A 25,339-nucleotide genomic window follows, 5' to 3' on the forward strand; every position below is an offset into this window, starting at 1 on the left:
AATGGTAATGGATATTGCCATGACACAAGTGCAGGACCTTATACTGGTCTTGCTGAACTTGATTAAGTTTTCACGGACCCACTCCTCCGGCCCGTTGAGGTACCCCTGGATGGCATATCTTCCCTCAAGTGAATCAGTTGCACCAGTCACCCACAGACTTGCCAAGGGTGCATTTAATCCTATTGTCTATGTTACTGATGAAGATATTTAATACGTTGTCCCAGTATGGACCTTTGAGAGACATCACTCCTTATTGGTTTCCACCAGTAATCAGCGTAGCCCTTGGTTTCAAAACCTAGATTACAACCTGTATAAAAAGCATTGTATGATATCGTTGTCCCATGTTATGATCCCAGAAACCATCTTCTGTCAGTTGTTTCTAAAAGAAACTTGAGAATGCAGAGCTCAAATTAAGTTATAGAGATACCAGGAAGACACAAGATTTTGCTGTTACACAGAGCCATTCCTTTTATATGAAAACTGAGGGAGATAACTGCTGAATAACCGGTAAAGGGTTATTTATTAAAAGATACAGATGGTCTTTCTTTCCCATCAACTACTGAGTTGTCCAAACAAAACAAGCTGTGGTCTTGTGGTTAAAACAGCAAGAGGACAACTGCTTGCCTGTAATTCATTTGCACTGGAATAATTTTCTCAAAAGCTTTACTATTCTTAGGGGGGAAAAAAACCCCAAAACCCAAGAACTCTGAGCTATTATGAACTTCTCTTAAGAGTTTAGAGTTCCCTGTAGAAAAAGATATAATAGATATAACGTCATTACCTGTTGTTCAGTACAGTAGATTTAAATTATATTAGTCACAGTGATAAAAGATTTTCAAGTTTAAACATTGAGATAGTAAAATTTGCACTCTGGTTCTTTGAATTGAACATGACTAAACTTTAAATGAGCTGTCTGTGAAAAACAGTGTGATAATTTTTTATTTCACATTTACTTATTGCTCATGATGTTATGACTCAGTGAACTTCCATTATCCATGAAGTCTGTATAATGTTGAAATTACACTACTTTAACCATTCTCTGTTACTGTTGTACAATACTTTGTGTAATATGTTCAAATTAATTTTCTACAAAATCAATTATATTTCTGGAAGCATTACTCAGATAAGAACAGTGCATGGGTCCTAAAGATTTAAGACAATCATTACTTATATTTTTATAAAATTGTTTAACTATCCTCTCAAGGCTTTTTAAAAAAGCTAATGAACTTAGGTAGAAGCTTGAAAATAATTCAAATACACTGCCACCTGAAAATAAATTTAATGACCTGGAAAGTTTTGGTGTTTGCTATTTCATATTTGAGTAATATTTGAAAAATGCTTCCTATTTCCATTTCTCACTTGGGTTCTTAAGAAATTCACATATTGGTGGAGATCATTAGAGTTTATCTAGTTTTAGATACTTTAGGTCATTCATACTGAAATGCATTACAAAATATTGGAATAAAAATAATGGATACATCATTTTGAATTCAAATGGAAGCAAGGATTATTTATATTCATTAGAGAATCCACTATTTTTGATTTGATTTTCATTCCACTATTCACAGTAAGCCTCTACCTTTAATGGAAAACACACACCCTAATACCAGTGGTGTAATGGATTTGTTAAGATTAGATTTACCAGTAACATCTCACAGCAAAGCAGACGATGCAACTTAATTTATTTTTCCTAGATCAACTGAGAAACAGTTAACTACACTGGATTTAGGATTTCAGAATACTCTCCCTGGAAACAAATTTTTAGGTGCATAGAGAGCTGTGGAACATCCTACAACAAAATCTAGACAAACTCTCATTAAAGTCTGGTTAAATTTCCAGACAGTAGGTGTTAAATTCAATTTACACTACTGGACTTTTTTTAAGAAGATACAGTTTCCAATTTGGAAACTTACTGAAATGTTCAGCATCAGCCTCAATTGACTGACATAACCAGACCATCAATCTGGGTTCACCTGGTAACTTCATTAGTTGCTCTTGCTTATCACTTGTGTTTCAGTATGGAAAACACACCTTCTATCTTTGTAAAAAGGAAGAATTTTAAACTGAGTTCTTTTTTTTCCTTCCTTCCTTGTGTTTCAAAATTAAGAGAGACTTGGTAGGAAGAATGCACACTATAACATTAGCAGAGCCTAAGTATCATAACACGGTCTTAGGAACCGACATAACTGATGGATTTCCATGCTAAAATTGTGCAGATATTTGTCCAAGACAGAGGAAATGTGGGGGAGCACTTTTCTTCCACCTAAGACTATAAAATCAGTGAGAGCCTAAAAAGAAAACTGGAGGAGTTGAAGATGCTGCTTAACCAGAGGTTGGACTGCTCAGCTAAGAGTACTTTCATGTCCAGCCTTAAACCCTGACAAGAGGAAGGGAAAAATTCTTATCCGAATCCCAAGAGCTGAAAAGTAAGCTGAGGAGCTCTGACAGCTCTAAGAATGAGAATTGTATTGTGCCCTGATTTTCCTCAGAGAATAAAGAGTTGATCTGTTTCCTAAAACTCCCAAGACTTAAACTGGAATGGTTTATTCCTGCCTCCTAATATAAAGGCTTTATTTTTCCGTCACATTTGTTACCATAAATGATACAAGACAGTAGGTTTGATCAGAGTCTGAGAACATGATCAAGAATCTGACAGTATGTGGCTACATCAAAGGAATGACACAGCGCTTCACAGACTACCACAGGGCTCCATCTGCACATTCAGCTGTCAGGTTGGGATTCTAGAAAGAAATCCAACCATTTCAACTCACTTATACTTCCAATGCACAATCAAAATCTGAGGAAAAAGCATGGGCCATTCATTTGATTCAGTTTTTAATACTATATTATATATGCATTTCCAGGAAACACACATCGCATACTCCAAACATAAATTGATGGCTCCTGTTCTTGAGAAAGATAATGGTTCTATCATGTTGAAGAATTCTGTCTGGAATTATGGATGAGACAGATAGCAAGTAAGCAGTTAAAGAGTTCAAGATGTAGGGATTTCTTTCTGTATTTCTCTCAAATATAAGAGTCCAATATAGCCAAAGTTATAGTTAGAATCTATCCAAGCTATTGTCCCTAGTTATCTTTCGGAATTTTTTTGTTCTTCTGTTTATCCAAATGGATCCCTATTTTCTGCTGAAAATACAACTTTGAGGTTAGTTTGGCTTGGATTATGAATTATCCTGAAGGCCTTCAGATCCATTTCCATTTTTCTCCTGAAAAAAATCTCAATAGAAACTTTTTCTAGACAAATAAGAAATAAACAAATATTTCTGTATTTCTGTTGTGTATTTTGGATTACCTCAGGGCTAGTAGTTGAATACAAATATTTGTGGCTACTTCAGAAAATTAGCAAGCAGAGAAGCAGAAATAAATTTTATGCTGATTTATAACTTCATTTTCTAATATTTTTCTTGGTTTTTTTTTTAATGTATAGTCCAATTATCACCTTAGATGAACAAGAAAATTTTCAAAAGGCACAGCTGGCTTCTGATGTTCACTAACTTGCAGTGTGAGTTAAAAGCCAGACATCAACAGGCTCCATCTCACTTTTCTGCTTTAATGTTGTTTGCTTCCTTTTCTTCTCCTCCTCTCTGACTTTCCTGCTGTGCATTATGAAGAGCAAACAAAATACTGAGAAATTGGAAAAAACTAAAATCCCTCCATCCCTTGGTTTCCCCTTCAAAATCCTCTCTCCAGCTTCTGTGGTCTATCTCAGTGTACTGTGATAGAGCTAGAGATAAGAATTTCCCTTCTTGGAACATGGCTGTGGCTCATTCTAATGCCAGACAAGGCAAATGTACCACAAATCGTTAGTTCCAAAGAAATTATTTCAACATTGACTTCAGTTTTATATGAGCCTTGTATTCTTTATATCAGTTGCTTGCCTCGTTCCTGAAAAAAAATGTCATGAGTTCTCTGAAGCAGAGTCAGTAATTGAATTCTATGTATGACACTTATGCATATTGTACTAGTCACTATATACCTCCAAATAGTTCAGCTATTATCACAATCAGTGTGGATGCTAAACTATTAAACGGGTCCCTGTTCATAAAGTATTTTTTATTCAATTCCATGTAAATTGTTACAAATTGGAATAAACATGGTTCAGTGATGCAAAAATCACATACATTTTCAAAGCTGTTATTTTCTTTGTCTGAATTTTACACTTCACATAATGGTAGCTTCGATTTTCATAACTAACCTGTCACACTTTGAATTATTGCTTATTCACAACTTTATTATAACATCAGATATATTATTATTCCTTCTCCTTGAATTTAGGTCCCAGTGTCAATGCAAAATGGAAACGTCATTGTACTACAGCTGGTGCAATGATTACAGAAAAAGTCACATCTGCTTCAAAGTTCATAGATAGTATAAAGTGAAAAGGAAGAATTTGCACCAGAGAAACTTTTCTGGTCACTTGTACATCTCATTCCCTTCTCATTAATCAATGTGTCAGGCACAGTGTGAAAGAATGGTACTTAGATCAAGGTGTTTTATAAAAAGAACATATTCTATGCATGGATTTCTAAATTAAACCCTTATCACATATTTCATATTGATATAATAAGAATGTTTATATATCTGTGTGCATAGATATACACATACATATATGTGCTGTGTACATGCTATACATTAAAATATGTTCTCTCATATTTTGCTAACAACTGAGAGGAAAAAATAGATCTTTATGGTAACAGTATGAAACAGCAACCCAGCCTCTTTTTTAGTACAGCCTCATAAGAACTCTGGAACCCCACCTTATCTTGCAAACTGAAGACAGACAGCTCTGTCTGGTACACTGTGGCCTGGAACCCCCAAATCTTACTGAGCAGCAGCGTCACAATAGCCAGGCTTAATTTCATGTCTTTTAATTACAAACTGATTGGTATAATTCAATACTTATAGAGCTGAAAAATAATAACAATTCATGCCTAACATAAGTAAGCATATAAACAGTGCTAATGCTTAGAATGTACTGTATTCCATGTCTCATTGGATGAACACAGGGTAAACAAACTTTTTAAATGGATACATTGCAAAGATATTCCAAGCACATTTAAGAACACCAGCAACAAAGACTTGCTATCTTTCTTTTCTATATTCTTATGAAAAAAGGAATTGTTATGAACATACTTTTAGTACTTACCACTGTGTTGTATTTTTGAGAAGGCTTCAGCATTCCCCCACAGGAGGCAGCATGATGTCATTTTAGTTACAGCAGAAATTTTTCCTGTTAGGAAAAAAATACATAGTGCTCTTCAGTAAATGAAGAAAAGAAATGCAGATGTATGAGTCAAAAATGGTAAAAAAGTGGTTGCTTAGTAAATCACCTGTAACACTATTTTTCAAGTTACCAAAAAGAGAAATGACAATATTAATAACCACACAATAAATACATTAAGCACACAGTATTGATTTGTGTCATAAAAATTATTAGCAGTATTTTTTTTCTTTGCATATTAAACACTGCTACAAAGGCAGAATTGTCTTTAAACCTGTATACCACAAAAGCATACATTTTGAGAACCTGCTAAGGCAATTAAATACTCTGAAATCCAAGATAAAGAAGAAATCATAACAAAACACTTTGGTTTTAAATATTTCTCTAAACATATATTATGCATAGCCAAATATAAAATTTCAATAGCCCAATATATAAAAATATATTCAATTTTATTTAAATATAAATAATCACATTTTAAATGCCATTTTACTATTTTTATTCTTTCCTATGTGTAATTGAAAACTATAGTTTATACTTCAAATTTCAATGGATAGACTATTTCTGAATAATCTATCCATGTTAGATTCACTTTTTAGATTAAATTCCAATATTTACCAATGGTCTGTTCTGTCAAGAGTATCTTGAGACACTGTGATTTAAAACCCAAATCTTAATAGTGTTAAGAAATGTATTTCAGGTAATTTTAATATTTCCAAGACTTTAATACCTTAAATACTTGTCTTCCCTCCAAAGCCAGCAGACTTTATGGGATTTACTTATCCCCTGCACACATTTTGCAGGGGAAACATGCACTCTGTTTTTCTCTATATAGCTCTTAAAGGCACTTCTTATCATTTATTCTTTTTTTTATTAAGTTGATCAGCACACAGATAGGAAATTTTGCAATTTTAATCACAATAAATACTTCCTCATGAATGGTTTGACTCTCTACAACCAAACCACTCGCTGTAAGTGCAATTTATTATAACAGCTGCAAACACAGGCCTCAATTCTGTGTAAACACAGTGATTATCTTTGTAAGTTGGAAATAAGTACCAGTGGATGGCTACGTGAACACACGTCTGAAAAGAAGAAATTCTGAAATATGAATAAGGAATGTGTGAAACACCCTAGCTAAACTGTCAAAGTGTCCATCTGGACACTTGCTGCAGGGGAAGGCTGGCAACACTGCGACTTTTCATACACACCCATTGAGGAATCAGATGTTGAAGTTTAGAACAATCTGTATTCCAAGCTATGGTAATGCCTTAAATCTCTCCATATGACAGTGGCACTTTTACTGGAGATTTCACTGCTCACGTAGACCGACAGCCATTCCAATTCTCTAACAGTAGTATGTCATCAAACTTAGGATATAAGAAATAAGGAAGGATTTAAGGAATGGCTGTCAATGGAAGTGAAAATCCACTAAGGCTAACACAGCTTCCCTTCTCAGTTATTTAAAACCTGAATTTCTTTATTTCAGCATCCTTTATAGCTTAATTACTGCTACAGGAAGAGAGGAGAAAAAGAGAGGGGAAGAGAGGAGGAAAGAACTCAGCTTTACTGGTAACCATAGGGATTGCATTTATTGTCTCTCCATGGTACCAAAATAGTCTCCAGCTTTAAAGCATGAATTAAGAAGGTACTATTTCTAGGTTTTCCAAGTTTAACTCTGTACCTATATGTCTATCCTTTTCACCTTTACATTATCTTACACTGTCTTCTAGTTGTCCTTGGCAGACTGAATTTGATTGTAGGTGACAAAGGTTATAATTTACATTTTATGTATTTTAGTAAATCACAATGTCCCTTAAAAGATCATGTTTAGACTTTATCTCTCTAATAGTCAATTGCTTTCAAAAAAGCAACAGCAAATGCTGCACCTCCTTTCTATCAGGAAGCATAGGCACACGTTAAAAGACTAGCACTAAGACAACATTTAGACAAAGTATAGGCATTGTCTACATACTTTATTTCTTTTTTAATGAGCTATTTTTTTTCATATCTGTGAAAACTAATTTCCTCATAATTACAAAATTTTAATGGAAATATTATGGGATGCTGGCAGTCCCTCTAAGCATATTTTTTTCTGAAATCTATGCCAGATTTGCTTACCATTCCACAGACACATTTCTAACTTAAACCCAATGGCGTTATAATGGCCCTAGTTTTAATGTTACTCAGTTTAAGCTTACTTATTTGAGTAATTTCTCAGAATTACCACAACTGTCTATGATTTTATAGATGGTACAACAAGAACACAGTAATACAGATATTCTGTCACTATGTACAGTTATCTTAGTCTACTTGAGAAAGAAAATCTGTCTTATAAAAAAAATCTGTTTTGTTTTGAACATGATGACCCACTTTCTCCAGCTATTCCTAAAACCCCTGCCAGATCCTGCCAATACCTAAATATAGGCTAAAAACATTTTTTTTAGTATTTGATGCTCAAATTTGTTCAACACAATTACTGGACTATTTTAATTAACTTCTGTTTCAGCAGATAGATTCGTGGAGTCCCTTTAAGAAAATGTACCCTTTTGAATTCAATTTTAGCATCTTTAAATACGTCTTTAAACCTGTAACCTTTACAATGTTTATACCCTTTTCGCTTTCAATTCAGTTTCATAACAAGTTCTTTCTTTTGAAAATTTTCACAATAAGCTCTCCTCACTGTTAAATTGAAAAAATTGTATCTAGTGACATATTTCACAGCAAATAATTTTTGAGTCTTTTTATCTATTAAAAAAAAAATCAGTCATTAAACAATGGGTGATAGAATATGCTGAGTTGGAAGTGACCCATCAGGATCATCAAATCCAACTCTGGTCCCAAGCAGGATACCCCAAGAATCACACCATGTGCCTGAAAGCATGGGGAAATGCATGCAGACAGTTCTGTGATATCCTCTCAGAATCAATAATCCAGAAGTCAGAAGATCAAGTAAGCAGATGTTGCTATTTCAACTCTTTATTGCCTGGACAGTTTGGGAGGCCAGTGCTGTTCAGAAGAGGAAAGCTAGCCAGAGGTAGATCTCACAGCAGGAAACAGACGCAGACCAGCCAGAGGTATATCAGAGATATGCAAATGAAATATTTTTTCCCCCTGATTAAAGTATATGAAAGCAAAATAACTAAATCTGACCATAGGCTTCCTTTGTATTTTAGTGGGTAGAAAAAAGGCATCCTTTTGAATTCTAGACTTATAATCTCCATGAGTCAGAGTGTGGGCCTCAAGTTAGAAAACTAACAACCCACTCTTCAACTACACCAGCTGAGCTAATGTTGATTTTGATTTATCCAAGAAATGAGTGGTGGCATCTTAATTTCTTTACTCGAACTAAATGTAATTAAGTATTAAACAATGCAAAGGCAGTGAAATGTAATTTTCCTTTGCTGAATAGGCAGTATCTCTCTCTTTGCCTAAAGGGAGGAAATTAATCCAGAAAAAACCTCCCATTTTGCAACTTTAATCAAAAGCACCACACCAGAAGATAGGAAGCCTCTTATCCACACACTCTTTCTCAATGTACATATTCTGAGTTACAGTCCTTGTCTTCAAGCAGATCAGAAAGAGATGTGAAATTTGTTTCTTCTTCCTATCTCTGACATACATACCTCATGATTCTCTGCTCACCTATTTCTGTTTTAAATAATTGAACCTCTGAACCTTTCTGTACCTCTAGTCTTGATTTCTGCCTGTCCTATGAGGATACCCTTGTAGCAATAGTCAGAGAAAAGCAGGGAGAAAAGATTGACACTCCTCTGAAGCCAGAGGTGAGGGACTGTATCTTCAGCCACAAATAACTAAAATATCCCACAAAACGGGTGGGTGGCTTTAGAAAGAAACTACAAGAAAAAGAAAGATTAGTCTTGTATGAATCTTGGCAAGGTCTAAGGGCAGGAAAAAGTCTAGCAGAGACCAAAGACGAACAGAGGAAGTAGGCAGAACAGCCTAACACAAACAATAAACAGAGACTGCTCTTCAGAGAAAATGGGCTGCTACCAAAGATACAATGGCAGCAGCAAAGGAGCAGTAACACAGAAATGGAAAGGCTGAGGCCACCTCCACAGGATGCAGATGGAGAGGAGAAATGGAGCTATGTGTAAGGCATGATGGCAGCTTGGAACAAGTGATGTGAATTTGCTTATTTTTTCCCCATAAAGTACTAACATTTCTTGAGAAATCATCTTGCCTTCAGAATTATTTGGATATGAATTTTTGTTAATACAACTGGCAAAGCAGATTAATTTCTCATGTTAGCTACATCAGAAACATCCTGAACCACCTACAAAAAAAAAAAGATATCATATGTGATATAGCAGATAAAAAAATTAAAAATTCCTCCTTCATGAGGAGAATGAATTAAGATAAATATTTGAATAGAATATAATACACATTTCATTCTAAAACAAAGGACAAAAGGATCACAATATTGGTGCAATGAGGTTCCAAGCAAACCTAATAATAAATACTACAGGTCAAAACCTGAAAAGTTGCAAGAAATAATAAACCATGCTGAAGAGAAAAAAGAAAACAAACCAAGGCTAAAAAAAACTAAAAAAAAAAAAAAAAACAAAAAAAAAACCCCTAAAACCAAAACAAACCTAAAATACAACAAGCAGACTGCAAAAAAGACTTTAGACTCACTTTGAATCAAAACAAAACAAATCTTCTGAAGAATTTGCAAACTGCTATGAGAAGTCAGGAAGAATTAGACTCATGAAGCCTAGGTCCAAAACAGCAACAGAGACCAGAGAAATGCTGAAGATGCAGAAGAGAGTAATTTGCCATGTTAAGAAATTCTGAATGGCAAATGGAACAATAAATCCCCTTAGGGGAACTCTAAGAAAGTAACAATGCCGAAAAAAGCATGTAGAACAAGGCACAGAAAATCCAGAGGACATAAGAAATGTTAAGTCTAAGGTCAAAGAGAAGGGGAGAGTGCCAGCCCTGTGTCAAAATAAAAGGTTGAATCTCAAGCCACAGACAAGAGAAAGGCCAAGCTTTAGATTAAGGAGGAGGAGGAAAAGGAGGATGAGATACAGCTAAGGGAGAAAGACATCAGAAAGCAGAGGGGAAAATCAATCTGAACTAAAAAAAAAAAAAAACTAAGGACAAAACTCAAGTTAAAGAAACAAAATCCAAAGAGAGCTTCAAGACCATGCTGAGACATATTGAAACTAAAGTTCAGAAGGAACAGCAAGAGTTCCACATAATAGCCCTCAAACTTGTCGAGGTACAGCATTCAGAGTTTGCAGATAGGGAATAAGATGAATAGGAGACAGAAAAATCCACCCAGTGGCATGGAATTCAGATGATCTTTTGGTCCTCCCTTCAAGTAAATATTTAAGTCTCCTTAGGCCTTTTAATAGTATTTCTGTTTCTGAAACTAACAGCAAGAAATGTATGAAAAGGCACTGAAACAGCTATTACAGCAAGGCTCTTGCTCTGCTGGAGGTAATGTTAATTATCTGTGTCATTCAAAGTTATAACTAGTAAACCAATTATCTTTGATGAAATTATATATGCCTCTCTTATGCACAAGTAAACTGGTCAATATACCTTTCACCCTTATGATTTTTTAAGACCCTAGTGATTCAGGAAAAAGTTCTCCTAAAATTTTCACAGCCAGAAAGACTGGAATAACTAAAAATTCATTAAATAAAAAAACTCGTACGTGAAAACTCTCTCAGAAGTGGAAACATTTTCATCTTTCCATAAATGATGTGTCAGATACTATCATTGCTGGTTAAGTCACTGAGCTGCTTTTCACACACTCAATAAAAATGCAGTGTAAGGTAACAGAAATTGCAATTCCAGATATCAAGGTGAAATCAGTGCATCAAAATCTGTCTGCCCTTAGGGAATTGCCTATCTAGCTGTGTAAATTTTCATTCCTACACTACTGAAACTTCTTTCAGGTGGACAAAACATGCACAGGGAGGCTATTCCAGCTCAGTGTTGATGTAAGTGGATGATGCCAAGGATACAAAGCACAAGGGCCCGACTGACAGCAACAGAGGTTCTGAGACTTTCTTCTCTTGAAAACTGACCTCTTACTCATTTTCACCTCTATGGTGTTTACCAGTTCTCCTCAATGAACCTAAAATATCAGTAAGACATTTCACAGAAAGTGACCCATCTATACTGCCTCTCCAGAATAAACATTTTCAGAAAGCCTTTCAACAAAGAATATCCCAGAGGACATCACCGATCCTGACCTGCCCAGGACCCGGGACCCCTGTCAGCTCCAGCCTGGAGGTGCTGCAGCAGGGCCGGTCCCCAGCTCCCCACAGCCCTGCCTGGACACGGCCTCACTGAGCCAGGAACAGCTCCCCACAGCCCTGCCCGGACACGGCCCCACTGAGCCGGGCACAGCTCCCCACAGCCCTGCCTGGCCATGGCCTCACTGAGTCAGGCACAGCTCCCCACAGCCCTGCCTGGACACGGCCTCACTGAGCCAGGCACAGCTCCCCACAGCCCTGCCTGGACATGGCCTCACTGAGTCAGGCACAGCTCCCCACAGCCCTGCCCGGACACGGCCCCACTGAGCCAGGCACAGCTCCCCACAGCCCTGCCCTGCCATGGCCTCACTGAGCCAGGCACAGCTCCCCACAGCCCTGCCATGGCCTCACTGAGCCAGGCACAGCTCCCCACAGCCCTGCCTGGACACGGCCTCACTGAGCCAGGCACAGCTCCCCACAGCCCTGCCCAGCTCTGCCATGGCCCGTCTGAGCCAGGCACAGCTCCCCACAGCCCTGCCTGGACACGGCCTCACTGAGCTGGGCACAGCTCCCCACAGCCCTGCCCAGCCCTGCCATGGCCCCACTGAGCTGGGCACAGCTCCCCATAGCCCTGCCCAGAAGCAGCCTCACTAAGCCGGGCTCACTAAGTTGGCCAATGGCCCAGCCTGGCCTCATTCTGCCAGAGAGGGTCCTGATGCCCGGGGCAGAAACTGCCCCAGTGCCCTTGGCTGTCCTGCTCCTGACCAGGGGGGAACAGGTCCTGGCTGACACACCCTGCCCTGCTCCTCCCTGTGCAAAGCCTCCGACATTTCTGCACCCTGTGATGCCATGACATGTTACCAATGTGAATGAAATGTTCACGTGGCAAAAAAACCCAACAGTGATGGGACCCACGATGACACACAAATGAGGAGCATATCCTTCTTCCACCAGTCATCATTCCATCAATAACATAATCACCAAAATCTGCATCTTCTAAGCCCATAATATCTTTCCCCAATCACCATCATGACAACTATATGGATTGAAAAAACACATGCAGATAAACCCACACCAAACACTGCAACAGAATAAACTCATACAATATCTTAAGAAAGGAAATTAGTTACCACCAATTTTTTATAACATTCCTCTATTTCCTGTTTCTCTGCCCAGACTACCACCTTTGAAATACATCTAAGCATTAAATTCCTTAACTCCAAGTGCTCAAAATTACAGACTCCACAGAGACCTGAGTCTTACTCTTGTCTCTATTCCTCTTCCCTAGAGAAGCTTTCATTTTTTATTATAACCTATCTTCACTTTTTTTTTTACATGATTGAGCCGCCTTCTCAACACTTATGCCTGCCACAGAGGGACTGCCTCTCAGATTGTCTAACTGGTAGATAAATCTTTTGTTAGAGATAAAAAGAGGGTCTATATATATTTCCATAGGAGGTAATCCTCACAAAATTTGTTGCTAGCTGTCAGTGTAAAGGTCACTACTTTGGTTTCAACCCCTTAGGTAATGGTCTTCTGCATCCAGAAGTTCAACATTTTATCTAAGTATATTTTTTTATTAAAATGAGTGATGGTAACTCTCTTTACGAACCTTGCTAAACTTTGAGATTACCTAACTGAATTTTTAACATAAGAACATGTCTTAAAATTTAGCAATCACAAATGAAATAAAGTAAGAATGGCTATCTTCCTAGTAGAAAGCATTACATAAAGAACGAACAATGAGGTTCAATCATTCTGCAATTTGCATTAAATCATCAGGCAAAAATAAATGTCCAAACCACAATGATTACATAGAAGTGTCATAACTGGACTACAGTTTTAGATCATTTAGACCTTTACCTTTTGTTTACCTTGATGTTATATCTCCTTCCCTGTTACTGTCCCTTCTCCTTCCAGAAGGTACTTAATTTGTTTATTCTAAGCAGTATTTACCTTTATAGAGATTATGGTCAGAAGCTGAGGGCAGACACAACCACATTCTACACTGACTTATGGACTAAAACCCACACAATTTAAGCTACAATAAATGTGTTTTTACAACCTCCTTACTAGTCTCAAAATGATTGGTGATGAATGATTGATCTATTATATTTAGAAAAAGAATGAACAGTATTTTCACAAGAAGCAACTTGTGATGAAGCTGGGGAGTAGAGAGAAACAAACCCAAAGTACAACAGCAGTCTGATAAGGTGATTTTTTTAAAACAATCAGTGTGATTAGAAACATTCAAATATTGATAAAACAGATTTCTCTATAAACCTCATCTTTTCTCAGTTCAAAATTTCAGGTGTTGAATGGTACTCAAGTAACAGGACCAGAAGCAATGGGCACAAACAAACACATGAATTTTCCTCTGAATAGCAGGAAATGCTTTTCAGTTATGAGAGTGATCAAACACTGGCAAAAGGTAACTGAGAGCTTGTAGGACCCCACTCCTTGGAGATATTCAAACAATGTCTGGACAAAGTCCTGGACAATCAGCTGTAGGTGTCTCTTCTTGAGCATAGGATTTGAAAAATGATCTCCAAAGGTCCCTTCAAACCTCAGTCAGTTATTCTGTTCTTCCATAAATACATATATGTTTTTCAAGAAAGACGGAATACGCCACCAACATGACTGACTCAAGCTAGGCTCCAGTTGCAAGGGTTATAGCAGATGTTCAGTGTTTGGTTATGTCTAATTCATGCCAGTGATTCACTTCGTCAATTACTCAGATCATTATTGCTCCTTACGGAGCAGCATCATTTAATATTAGCAACTAAAGAACAGCTTGAACTATAATTTCTGACATCTCAAGTGAATATCTTTTGTGAAAACTGAGCAAAAACCTGATTCAAGTCAAGTAGAATGAGGATTGCTATAGTCCTATATCCCCAGGTGCTGTCCTATCCTCAAGGGACAGGAAGAAATTTTAAGTCTTTCCTGATCATACAGAATCACCTGCCTACTGATGGAAAGCCGCAGAGTCAGAACAGAAATGAAACAACTCCATCTTCTTCCAGCACCACAAAAAACCAAAATTATTTGAAATGGGGTGTAGGCACCCTTACACCACTTCTAGCCTCCCTGACAAGAAGAGAAAAAATACTTAAGCTTCTATTTGGTAACCACAGCCTTGTGAGCAAACATAAACACATATGAGACCCACAAGAACTGCACATGGTGTTTATGAGTGCCCCTCTGGGCATGCAGCTTAATTGATCTATCACCTTCATTCCCACAGTTCTCTACATCACAGGGCCAACTAATAAAAATACAATTATCTTCCTGCTTCTGTATGTGGGGTTCCCTTTCAACGGATAAAATAACTCTAAGTAGGAGTAAACAGAAAGAGAGGTGTGAAAGTAACTACTGAGCTGTTCCAGATCATGGCTCAGCCTGGGTCTTCAGCTGAGTCTGACCCAATTGTTTCATATCCTGCCCCAGGTTCAGTCTAAATACAGACAGAATTTACTTTGGTAATAGAGCAACAAGAAAAAATTGCAGAGAACTTACATCTAAGGTTCCAATTCCTCTTCCCTCAAATCCAATGAGGAGGAATGTCTTTCACTGGAAATCTTTCTTCCGCTAATTAAATTCAATTCTGGCTTATCCAGGCTGCACTTGAAACTATCAGTTTTCCCTTCTCAGGGAAGTTTTGGCAGTTTGCCAAAAGCAAAAGAGATAAAAAAAGCAGCTATTTTAAAATGTGTTTTCTTTTTTAGGGATAAGATGTGACAAAACAGCAATGGTGGCAGCCACTACCAGCATTACTATTATGTTGGGACTGCATGAGAAGCCTACAAGAGAAGGATCCTGTCTTGAGAGGAACCTCATGATCAACCCAATTCCTGATCTCTAGAAGCATAAGAGGCAGTGACACGGGTTGAAATGGATTTTTCTGGACAAAAAACTAAACTAAGTTCCCTCTACAACCGGGGCATGGCACCTGCAGTAAGTACAACCTCCCTCTTCACCACCAGATTACTTTACTGTCAGCTGAATGGTGTGAAGTCCTGTAGCTCAAGCAGCAATGAGCCATACTGAGTCTTGAAATTTTGACTTAAGGTGTTTTACAGAAGGGGTGGTAAATGTATCTGGTATTGTAAGAGTTTTGTTTTTTTTTTCCTTTTCCTGTAACTCCAAATAGTCTGTGAAGACCACAGAAAAAAAATCAACAGAAAACCAAAATCTAAACATATATAAAAGGTGAGAATGTGGCTCTAAATACTTTTGATTAAGGCATTCAAAAGACATTTGTGAAACAAATGCAGTTTGTTTAATGCTTCTACTAAGAATTCAGTCAAATGCAAGAAGTTAAATACATTAATTACAACTTAATCATTCATTATAGTTTTATTGTGCTGAATGAACCACGTACCAAATGTTAGATAAAGGTTAAGAGTTATGAGAGGTCACTGGAATACCCACAAGGGAAGCATTTACACATGACAATGGATTATCTCAATCCTCAGCTAATCAACCACTCCATGTTCTAACTGAATCTATTGTATTTAGAATCATCTAAAATCAGCAGTGGACAGTGTAGAATAATTACTTGAACAAGCAAATAACAAACACTATAATACTAAGAACCCTCACATTTCCCCAAAGCAGGAAATTAGTATGTTGGTAAATTTATTTAAACTCCATTACATGAACTGAATAAGTTGCCTAAAATATTTCCAGTGTCTCAGAATATTTGCTGAAGGTTCTAAAGCTTCCCAAAAAAATAAATCCTCTCTTGTCTCCCATCAGAAGGAGAAATGAAAAGATTTCTCTCACTGTAGGGTTATATATAGAGTCATTGTTCTGTATTTAGAACATTCTGTTTTCAGCTAGATCTTACTTGCTCTAGGCTGTCAGTCATCTTTAGATCTCCTGCCTGCAATAGCAAGAGGTTACATCATATGCTGTTGATTACAGGTCATAACAACCCCAAATTTATGATTGTCATGAGTACAATATGTCTACTCTTTCCATTTGTCTGTTGAGAAGTCAATTGCTTTTCTCTATCCTGCTGTTACTTGGAAGAATAAAGATATTCATGAGTGAATGAGTTATGAATATGTTGGCCTTTTACTATTTCAGTGTTAAAAATTGAAGAAAGACTACAGTTGCTTTGAGCAAAAACTAAGAGATTGATCCAGAGCCCTTTGAAGTCAATAAAAGTTCTCATGAGATCAGTAAACTGAAGAAGTCAGTCCTTGTATCCAAGTCTCATACTTGCTGTCTCATACTTGACTGCAGTCTATTGGACACATAATTTTGGGAGGAAACTTTGACAATAGCTCTTAGCTGCTACTGAAAAATTATAAATCACACATAAGATCATGGTTTTGACAGCAATAACTATCACAAGGTCTCAAGCAGAGCATTAAAGAGAAACATATTTTAAAAGTCTCTTCCACAAAGACAAAACTGCTGTTATTTTGCAAACCACAAGACAAATTTTACCGCAAAAAGCCTAGGAAGTGCTGATATACCATGAGTCTCACAGTGAAACAAAGCTAACTCTGACCAAACTCATATGTCACACTGTAGCACTCTGCAAAGACCATGGTTCAGGTTCCAGAGGACTTTCTGCCTGAGCAAAGCACCAGCCTCTGGAGGGCTGAACAGCACTGTCATGCACTGTGGGGATGTGTACTGTTCCAGTAACTTGGAGTTGTTGCACAGTGCTTTAAAATATTTGTAGAAATACCCCTCTGAGTACACACAGACTCCTGAAACACACACGTGCAGAAGGTAGAAGCTGGAAGGATAATGACAAAGTGTAAACTCACACCAGGCACCTAAGTGATCACCAAAAGTTTTGAAAAATAGCTCAAAAGACCCCTTTGGTGATAAACCCATGGAGCAATAAAATCCTTGTTTTTTTTCTAATACTGCAAACTCTAAATGTTGTGTATGTTATTTTTGAACAAGTAATTCCCTAATCTTTAAAAAAATTTCCAACCACGGGTAAATATGCTAACAAAGGTATTCTGAATGCAAGTAACAATTTGAAGTTTCTACAAATAAATTAAATCTTCCAGTAATATATAATTTGAATTGCAAACACTTAAAAGCATTGCAGTTTGCCGTTCTTTCTCATTCTTTTTCCTATTCACATGTCTAAAATGCAATTGAGACTCATAGATAGCTAAGTGATAAATACCTGTTGTGTTGTAGTCATCATCCAATTTTAGTTAATAATTCAATTTTTATATTTCCTCAGAAAACAAGGAGATATCAGAGCAAATGCTTGTTGTTTTTAAATACAGCTCTTAACACTTATGGGGGTTTTTAACCTTGCATTGTTTATTTTTTTTAAACAATATTCTCAGGAGTTGAAAATGAACTTAAGATATCAAGAAAAAAAATATCTTTGTAGAAAACACAGCTCATAAGCTTTTGAAATTAGATTCTTGCCATGTAAGCACTTCCAACTGTGAACAGAGATTATCACTATCTGATTACTGGTGCATGAAAAAACACTAATATTTCACTCAAGAATCCACCTGCAATGTATGCCCTCAAAAAAACCCTCCCCTAGAGAGTATTCAAGTGAGAGTTGTTCACAGTAAAAGAACCATTACAGATGATCTGTTTTTAATTTTTAAAAGAATTTGAGTTTGCATTTGATTCATTTTTTTAAAATCACTCATTTTTAAAAAAGGTCTACATTAAGGCCATCAAGATAACAAGTGAACACTTGCTGTTTTTAGTTAGACAATAAAAACCACCAAACATTGAAATGCATTGAAGAATACATTAACATATACATTCACAAGTTCTATTTTCACATAACCTGAAAATTTTTCATTTGAATAATGTTTTTTTAACATGAGTTTCAATTTAAAAAAATCCATATATGTCTGATTCTTTAGCTTTTTTCATGTGAGAAATATTAAAAGTTGCTGCTGAATGGAGAGACCTGTGCTGCAGCAACCACTATATTAGCTATTCCTGTCAATGGTATACTTCAGTAAAATATTGAAACAGAATTATTTGCCATTAGAATTACATCATGTGCTCACCTATTATTATAAATAATGAAGCTAGCCTTCCAAATTTTCATACTGCGATTCATAATTCCAAAAAGAGTAGGGGGTTTAAAATATACAGTGTTAGCTAGAAATGAAAGCTGCTGGGTTTGTTGCTGCTTTTGGAAGTTTAAATTTTATGTCTTGTGTTGAATACATTTAAGCAGGCAACACATGGAGATTTTCCTTCTGAAATAAATGAAGTTTTCAGTGATTATATTGTGAGCTTTGTCCTCTAAATTGTAAGTATTCTACATTGCATTTCACCACTCCCAAAAAATCAGCCACATATCCACTTTTTTCTGCTTATCAAAACATCCAAAGGAATAAGAGATGACAGTCTGAGTCCTTAAACTCAACCACAGTAAAACATATTTATTATAATTATTTCAAATAAATGCTATACCCCTTGTATTTTTTTCACCTCTTTTTCATTCAGAATAATTGAAAATCCTGTAAAACTCCTCCACACATTTCTTCAAAAGGATGTCTCACACAGAATGTACTTGGAGGTAATCAGCATATAAAATACTATATTTCCTTCATACATAACAATTTGCATACATCAAAACTGAGTAGTTGATATTTTTTATGTATAACTAAAATCACTGAATGACAGTGTTAGAAGAATGAAATTTTTTGATACCAATAACCCATGAAAGCCTGACAAATGTGCTAGCATGCAAAAGTTCAGAAAGGAATACAGTCTAATGATTCAGGCCTCTGATAGGTACAGTGATAACCTAAAATTAAGGCTAGATGCTAGACTATCAATGGCACTCAAGCATATCAGACATCCAACAATCCCACAGCTTCATAAGGAAAATGTGTTTGAGAATGACACAGGTATTCAAATGTCAAGAACTGTAAGCCAGGAAAAGAGAAGTCCACTATCTTAAAACAAAATCTGTAACTTTACATAAACAGAAATAACAATAAAGGAATAAATTGTAAGGCACCTTTGCTTCATCAATAATATGGGTGTCTCAGATAGGCCTCAGAACAGGAAAGGCAACAGCTTATAGTCTTTGAAACAATGTAAACTGACCAAGATCCAGTTTCACCCAATCAAATTCTTTTATTCATTAATCACAAGTGCTTAATCTCATTCTGAAGAAAACCTTAAAAAAGGTCAATTGCATCCTAAAATTCTTAATTATTCCTATATTGCATTGAGAAGCTAAAATAACGAATTTGTACACGACTGTCTTCATTTGAAAACAAATTTCTGGTATGCAAGATGAACCAACCCACAGGGACTCAAGAAAGGTCTTTCCTTAAAAACTTCAAAAAAATCTTCTGCATATACTTTTGATAATCCTACTAGACAGCTAATCTGGTCAGCATCTGAAAGTATCTAGATTGAAGGAGGAGTAACAAATAATTTTAGCTATATTTTTTCATAGTGAAAACCAAAACCCACACCATTTCCAAGAGGTTTAAAAGCTATGGTTATCAGTGGCAGCTGAGCTAAACTAGTAGCATATACTAGCAAGAAGCAAAGAGCTCTGCAGACAGATAGAGTCCTCACTGATCTGATAAAGACATCTTTGAGAGAAAAATGCTCATCTACTAGTAGGAAAATCACTGAAATCCAGAGGTTGTCGGGGCCTCACCAAAGTTGTCTTCATTGAACCAGCTGTGGAAAAAAAAAGTGTGAAATTTTTGTCATAAAGCTCCGCACATGTGAGTATGAATTGATTATCTCGAATATGTGGACTAAAACTAAAATGCATTCCCCTCTAGTTCTTCTAGTTTGTGTAATATATTCAGTAGATATTTGACAAAAAACATTAAACATGGCCTTACTGAACATATACAGTTGACATTGGGAAACAGAGTAGCAATCCTGTAAGGATTTTTCATCAACCCCTAATGAGTTAGGCATATGGTAAAAGAAGGGATTTTGTTGGTTCTTTATCTGGGGTGGAGGGGAGGAGGGAGGTGTTGGTTGTGGGTTTTTCCTATTTCTTACAGCAGAACAGTCCAGAATTAACAGTCAAAATTTCTCAGCTTCTTCAGTTTTTATCAGCCAAACCCTAAAAATAATAAACCTGATATCCAGCCACTGAAAAACTGATCTCATTGTCCGGAGTAGTTACCTGGACTATTGAGGAACTTCTACATTTTTTCAATGCTTTCTTGAGAAAGAAAACTGAAGCTAAGCTAAAAGATGTGATGAAAAAAAAAAAAATTGCCAGTGTTGTGAATAGTTTGAAAGACAAGATCAGTTGGTAACCAGATCAAGAAATTCCGTGGATATTGCTGTTTGCCACCACAAAAAGCCAAAATCATCAAAGATAACATTGTACTCCCTGTTGTGGTACCTCAGCTTCTAATGAATTTAGCCATCTGATTATGCAGCATCATTCCTCAAAGTACAACCTTCTGAATGTGGCATTTCTGGGAACAGCACCAAAATATGACAGCAATCACTGTGTGTGTTGTTAATGCCTGTGGCTAGATTTTGTATTTTGGAATACCTTGAGGCATTGGGTAATGAGGATATCAGGCAATTCTTGTGATGATTTACAAAGTCATAGTACATCTAAATGTACCATGGCAATTATTGTTTGATAAATGATGTAGTCTTAGGAAGAGAGGACATCCTTCCTTCCAAAGGATCCATTATGAAATAATAGAAGTTATAAAGGGATACAAAGTCACCTAGTACTTACAAACAGCATACAAAAAAGCACTTGCTCCATTTTGATGAATATAGTAGAACATAATGTAAATTAAGGGGTTTTGTTATAAAAGATCACTATATAGTTTAAAAATGAAGGTATTTACTGATACACTATGTCTTTACCTAAAGCAAGGTAAAGACAAACAAAAATACCCTTAGAATTCTCTATACTCTTCCTTTTTGAGAAAAAGAAAGTATCCAGGCAAAAGCCTAAGTTATGCCTACATGATCCTAATTTTTATATCTCTGATGTTAAGTTTAAGTGATCCAATACAAATTTTTCATTCATGAATGCTGTTAAATCATGTTTTGCCTTGAGTAAATTAGTATCTCAACCTCAGCAATGTCAAGGGTCTGCAATTCACAGCCCTGCAAGCTATCATCTAAGCCACTGAAGCAGTGTTTTCCCGAGCCCTCCATAACATCATTTTTCTTTTTCCCTTGATGTTCTCACACTTTAGGTCTTGTATTGTTATTATGACAGCCCTGCAACTGCAAATCCCAATAGTGTTGTATGGTAGGTACTTGTGGGAAAAACCATCACTACAGTCAGAATGGTCCCTCTTTTGTCCCTCCAGCTTCAGCTTTCCTTACCTTTTGTTTTGTAGACTTTTACTTTACAGTACAGAAGCCCCATATGCAGCGCATAGACACGCAACACTTGAACCTAAAATTACCATACTTCAATCAAAATGAACACCCTTTGTGTAACAATACATATGAAAATCTAGAATGAAAATTCTTTACTATGCTTCTGGGCTGAAATCCTAAATGGGGTTGTTGAGAAGTGCAGGATGCAGAACTTCATCTTACTGCACCTCATGCAGTTGGCCTTGCCCCATTGATTCCTGCTGTCCAGATGCCTCTGCAGATCAGAACTCCCACACAACCTGCTGTCCTCTGCAAACTCCTGAGAATGCACTTGGCCATTGATAAAGATATGAAATAGGACCGGTCCAACACTGAGCCCTTGGGAACACCACGTGTGGCCAGCTGACAGCTCAGTGTAACTCCACCCACCACCACTCTCTGGACCCAGCCATCCAGCCATTTCTCAATCCAGCCAAGAGTGCACCTGGCCAAGACATGGGCTGCCAGTTTCTCTGGGAGAATGCTGGGGGAGACGGTGTCAAAGGCTTTACTGAAATCCAGGCAGACAACAGCATTTCTCTCATCCACTAGGCAGGTAACTTGGTCATCAAAGGAGACCACATTGGTCAGGACCTACATTTCCTAAACCTATGCTGGCTGTGCCTGATCCCCTGGTTGTTCTGTACATGCCATGTCATGGCATTCCATGAACTTACTCCTTTCAAAATCACGATGCATAAGCAAGAGTGATTCCTAGCATGACTTCAGTTAGATGCAGGTCAGAGAACCCAGAAGCATTTCCCAGTCTGAGTGCTGGAGATATATTCTGATTCTGTATTTGGGCTAGATGCAAATCTTCACCTTCTCCTCTCCTTCCCTAAAGTGGCAATTTTATGCATTTCTGAAGTAAGATTGAGCTGTGTTGCAGGTTATCAGTCTAGATATCTGAAATCCATTTTGCCTTATGCAGTACATTACCCAAATAAAATCTAAACAAAGAAAGAAAAAAGAAACAAAAATAAATCATAAATTCATTCCTTTGTTTCTTTTCTCCCTTCCCCAAACTATTCTTGAGATATATGAAAGACTAGACATCATGTAACAATCTAGCAAAGTCTATATTCTTCATCCAATTTTTTTTTGGTGGAATATTTTCTGTGGTTTTGCAAATAAAGGCAATATATTGTTCTAGAAAGTTGAATTCCTCAGGCATATTTTTATTAATCTTCTCTAGAAAACTATTTCTAGTCTGAGATATCTTCTTATAGAAAATTCAGTGCTTATTTCTTCACAGAAAGTATGTACTATAAATAATCAATCCTAATACATGTCAGAGCAAAAAAAGAAATCGGTGTAAAGTAATAAAAAATATTGTGATTAAATATTTTGCATCCATTTTCTCTCATCTGTACCTGCAACTTCTGCCTGTCTAAACATAAAATCTGAGTACATACTAAAAATTAGCGTGGATTAAGAACTAAAATTCTGATAAAACATACTCTTCCTGTTTAACAAGAATCATCTAAAGGGGACAAATAAATTTTAAAGATAAATTTATCTCTAAAAATCACTTAAGTTCTAAGCCTATTTAGTAAAATGTGCATCATGTTCATTTCCACCACCTCCTGTCATTCACCTCTATCCTCATCTTAACTTTTCAGAGTCACAATGTCAAGAAGGTTAATGCAGTTACATGAATTTGTGATGGACCATTTCACTCAGATTCGCTAAGGCAAACACATATAGCTGGCTGGTAAACAATTTACTCCACAAAGAACAAGTTCTTCTTAGCTGAAAAGAGACCTCTGCCAAATCAATACATTAAATGATGGGATATTAGCTGCAAAAGGAGGGGGAAATCCTGGAACCTGACTATCCTTTTTTAAGCACTAAATACTTCTAGACACTCAGATATTAGGCACAGTGTCATTGAAGGCAGCAGTATAAACCAATGCAAAAACAGTGTTAATGAGATCTTAGTCATGCTTGTAATCTTTTAACTATACAGTTCACAGCAAGCAAAGAAAAATTGCTCTCAAAATTGCTGTTGTATGCAATATGTCCATTTATATAAATAGGGGAAGGTTGCTTGTTAGGAACATGAAAGGCACTCCTCAACCTCTGAGGAAAAATTGCTTTCTTCTGTCTGCTTTATTTCTTGGCAAATTTTGAGCTAAGAAAAGTATATAAATTTTGTTTTAAAATGTGAACAGAAAAAGTATATAAATTTTGTTTTAAAATGTGAACAGAACTTTAAAATTCCAAAGTTATATGGAATATAACTTAAATGTAAAATAATGGTTAAGCAGCACCTGCATGGTCTTTATCAACTATTACATTAATATCTTTAAGTGATGTACATGAGTAGGATGAAGGCACATTTTACTCTAATTTTCTTTCCCTCACCCCCATGTACCAGTGACAGAACCATTAAAACCCACAGTTTGTTAAGTCTGCCTTTATATAATCCCAGGTAAATTTCTTTACATTCTTCATGCACTTTGTTGCAAAACGAAATGAGAACAAAAAAAACCCAAGAAAAAACCACCAACAAAAAAAACCATACAAACAAACAAATCCACCCCAACCTCCCACAAAAAAAACTCAACAAAACAATCCAACACTCCAAAAATCCAAGTATTTGAAATGAAGAAAAAAAGATGACTTTTCATGATTCTTGGGACAAACAGCTTAAAAAAAAAAACCAAACAAGCAAACATTCCTAACTAAAAATATATTCAGTGATGATACCAATACCTACTTTATATGAATACTTTATTAGGACAAAAAATTTTAAAATATTATTCAGAAGAAAATAGAGTCAATTTCAAAGCGTACGATCTGGATTTCTACAGAGGGATGATGATATCAAAACTTGTACTTTTACCTTTACCAGTAAGGTCAAGGTACATTGTGCCCCCTCAAACTAAATCAAACACTTATGTTCAGAAGCATCAGCTCCTGTTGTAAATCCAACTTGATTTATATCCTGCTGGTTTAAGTTCTCCAGAACACAGTATGTGAACTGCCACTCCTACTCCTATACTCTCTATGCTCTTATGTGTCTACTATCCCTGTGTGCCATCATGTTCTTTTTCTGTGGAAGTCAATCATGTTAACCTTCCTTTGAAACTGGTCATCTGTCTGCAACTCAGTGCCTGTTTACAGACTGACTAGGATGGGCCTCTTGAGGCAGTAATAAGCAAGAGAAGGAAAACACCCCAACATGCTGGGGATGATGAGTAAGAGAGGGAGGGGTTAGGTCACTTAGGAAGCATCCTCATCTTTCACAGAGAAAGTAAGAACTGGAATATGCAATCTCCTCATCTTAGACATAGAACTGGAATATGCAATCTCCTCATCTTAGACATGCTTATTACTTAGTTTTCAGGCCTTAAGAGCTAGAAGTGGTGTTACAAGTGCTATCACTGCTGTTAAGAAACCCATTAATTGTCTCCTAAAATGGAACTGCCATTTCTCCATCATTTTTATTGATGTCTCAGGCTCCAAACAGTATCTTCTCCTATTTACACATTTTGTTTTCTCTTGA

General features: G+C 36.6%; 1 protein-coding gene across 2 annotated transcripts in view; it reads right to left on the reverse strand.

Moving 5' to 3' along the window:
• NLGN4X (neuroligin 4 X-linked) overlaps positions 1 to 25,339 on the reverse strand; it is a 161,337-nt gene that overhangs the window by 126,589 nt on the left and 9,409 nt on the right. For both annotated transcript variants that reach the window (XM_066545336.1, XM_066545335.1), the window contains exon 2: positions 5,168 to 5,251. The gene's annotated coding sequence lies outside the window, so the exon portion shown is untranslated. The remainder of the gene's footprint in view (positions 1 to 5,167; positions 5,252 to 25,339) is intronic.

Source organism: Molothrus aeneus, chromosome 2 (genome assembly GCF_037042795.1).
Source record: "Molothrus aeneus isolate 106 chromosome 2, BPBGC_Maene_1.0, whole genome shotgun sequence".
Taxonomy (NCBI): domain Eukaryota; kingdom Metazoa; phylum Chordata; class Aves; order Passeriformes; family Icteridae; genus Molothrus; species Molothrus aeneus.